At 41.4% G+C, this 3,241-nt stretch overlaps 1 pseudogene across 1 annotated transcript; it reads left to right on the top strand.

Moving 5' to 3' along the window:
- Positions 1 to 580: 580 nt before the first annotated feature.
- LOC309619914 (nucleophosmin pseudogene) lies at positions 581 to 1,659 on the top strand (annotated as a pseudogene). The gene has a single exon. The product of its transcript is annotated as a nucleophosmin pseudogene (transcript).
- The last annotated feature ends 1,582 nt before the right edge of the window (positions 1,660 to 3,241 follow it).

Below are 3,241 nucleotides of genomic sequence, written 5' to 3' on the forward strand. Positions count from 1 at the left end.
TCTAGGGCTTCTGGAAAATGGGGCTGCTGGCCCTGAAACTCCTGCACTGAGCCAGGACCCTGGGAGGGGGCTCTGGGTGAAGAATAACGTCATGAAGATATTAAGAAGAAGAATGATGATGATGGCTATAACAAGGTCTTCCATTGTTAACCTGCAGCCACAGACCTGATATCACTTACGTTCTGATGTTCAGATTTATACTAGTCCTGAGACTTCTCTGGTGGCACAGTGGTTGGGAGTCCGCCTGCCAGTGCAGGGGACACGGGTTTGAGCCCTGGTCCCGGAGGATCCCGCATGCCGCGGAGCGGCTGGGCCCGCGTGCCACAACTACTGAAGGCCACGTGCCTGGAGCCCATGCTCTGCAACAAGAGAAGCCACCCAATGAGAAGCCCGTGCACCACAACGAAGAGTAGCCCCCCGCTCGCCGCAGCTAGAGAAAGACCGCACGCAGCAACGAAGACCCAACGCAGCCAAAAATAAATAAATAAATAAATTTTTATACTAGTCCTGAATGTGGATACATTAAAGTAGTTCCAGATAGGTAGCTCCTGGAGTCCATCAGAAGTCAATACAGCTTTCCCTGGTCTGATTCCGTCCTGCGCGACTGTTCCTTTGAACGGTAGTCTTTTATCTCCGTCCACTTTCTCTCCCACCGAAGTGCGTGCCACCAACCCATGGAAGATTCGATGGACATGGACATGAGCCCACGGAGGCCCCAGAACTATCTTTTCTGTTGTGAACTAAAGGCCGACAAAGATTATCACTTTAAGGTGGATAATGATGAAAATGAGCACCAGTTATCTTTAAGAACGGTCAGTTTAGGGGCTGGTGCAAAGGATGAATTGCACATTGTCGAAGCAGAGGCGATGAATTATGAAGGCAGTCCAATTAAAGTAACACTGGCAACTTTGAAAATGTCTGTGCAGCCAACGGTTTCCCTTGGGGGCTTTGAAATAACACCACCTGTGTTCTTATGGTTGAAGTGTGGTTCAGGGCCTGTGCATATTAGTGGACAGCACTTAGTAGCTGTGGAGGAAGATGCAGAGTCAGAAGATGAAGAGGAGGAGGATGTGAAACTCCTAAGTATATCTGGAAAGCATTCTGCCCCTGGAAGTGGTAGCAAGGTTCCACAGAAAAAAGTAAAACTTGCTGCTGATGAAGATGATGATGATGATGATGATGACGACGATGATGATGAAGATGATGATGATGATGACTTTGATGATGAGGAAGCTGAAGAAAAATCTCCAGTAAAGAAATCTGTACGAGATACTCCAGCCAAAAATGCACAAAAATCAAACCAGAATGGAAAAGACTCAAAACCATCAACACCAAGATCAAAAGGTCAAGAATCCTTCAAAAAACAGGAAAAAACTCCTAAAACACCGAAAGGACCTAGCTCTGTAGAAGACATTAAAGCAAAAATGCAAGCAAGTATAGAAAAAGGTGGTTCCCTTCCCAAAGTGGAAGCCAAATTCATCAATTATGTGAAGAATTCTTTCCGGATGACTGACCAGGAGGCTATTCAAGATCTCTGGCAGTGGAGGAAGTCTCTTTAAGAAAATAGTTTAAACAGTTTGTTAAAATTTTCCGTCTTATTTCATTTCTGTAACAGTTGATATCTGGCTGTCCTTTTTATAATGCAGAGTGAGAACTTTCCCTACCGTGTCTGATAAATGTTGTCCAGATTCCATTGCCAAGAATGTGTTGTCCAAAATGCCTGTTTAGTTTTTAAAGTTGGAACTCCACCCTTTGCTTGGTTTTAAGTATGTATGGAATGTTATGATAGGACATAGTAGTAGTGGTGGTCAGACAAATGGAAATGGTGGGGAGACAAAAATATACATGTGAAATAAACTCAGTATTTTAATAAAAAAAAAAAGAAGTCAATACAAATCTTTGCTAGAGGAAACAACAATAAATATGAGCTCACCATAAAAAACTTACTAAAAAAATGAGGAAACAAGCCAGTACAAGTGAATCAGCAAAAACAACTAGAAGATGTTGACTATCAGGACTTAAGACATTAGGATTATCAGATAAAGACTATGCAATGACTATATGTCTATGACATGTTTACAGACAGAGTAACAATGAGCAAGGAGCAGGAAACAATAACAAATATCCAGGCAGATTTTCAAAAGAGCCAAATTGAACTTTTGGAAAAAAAAAAAATCATTGTAATTGGAAACTCTGGTTATATGCCTGCCTAGGTAGTAAAACTATAAAGAAAAGTGGGGAAGAGATTGCAGGATATGGCAGGAAAGTATATCCTGTGGTGCGGAAGGAGCAGCAGTGTGATTGAGTAGTCATATGTGGAGATTTCTGGAGGGCTCACAAGGTCTTAATTCTTGACCTGGGTGGGAGTTACACAGACGTTTGACTTATGGTTATATAATTTGCTGAATTTTGTGTTTTACACACCACTATAGACTGAATGTTAGTGTTCCCTCAAAATTCGTGTATTGAAATGTAATGCACAATGTGAAGGTATTAAGAGGTATGACCTTTGGGGAGGTGATTTGGTCATGAGGGCAGAGCCCTCATGAATGGGATTAGTGCCCTTATAAAAAAAAAAAAAAGACTCCAGAGAGCCCCCTTGCCCCTTCTGCCACGTGAGGACACAGCAAAAAGACAGCCATCTATGAACTAGGAAGTGGGCTCTCACCTGACACTGAATCTGCCAGCCCCTTGATCTTGGACTTCCCAGCCTCCAGAACTGTGAGAAATACATTTCTGTTGTGTATGAGGCACCTGGTCTGTGGTATTTTTGTTGTAGCAGCCCAAATGGACTAAGACACACACTTTTCTGTACATGTGTGGTATTTCACAATAAAAGTGATTAAACTATGTATGTTTAAACAGATTAGACATAGATGAAGAAAGATTTAGTGAAATTGAATAAAAATCTGAAGAAATTACCCAGAATGAAGCAGTGAGTAATAAAGGACTGGAAAATATAAGAGTGAAGAGACATGGAAGAGAGAAGGGCTAATATAGATCTAATTGGAGTTCCATCAAGAGAGAACAGCTACAGTGAGGGTGAGGAGATATTTAAAGAAATAATGACTGAGATTTGCCAGAACTGATGAAAATTATGAATTCACAGATGGAAGAAACACCATGTATACCAAGAAAGGTAAATAAAAAGAAATCTCCTAAACATGTAGTTATAAAACTGCAGCCATGGAGAAAAAATGTTTTCATCTTCAAAGGGATGAGCCAAATAATGGGGAATATC

Source organism: Balaenoptera borealis (assembly GCF_965194805.1).
Source record: "Balaenoptera borealis genome assembly, chromosome: X".
NCBI lineage: Eukaryota > Metazoa > Chordata > Mammalia > Artiodactyla > Balaenopteridae > Balaenoptera > Balaenoptera borealis.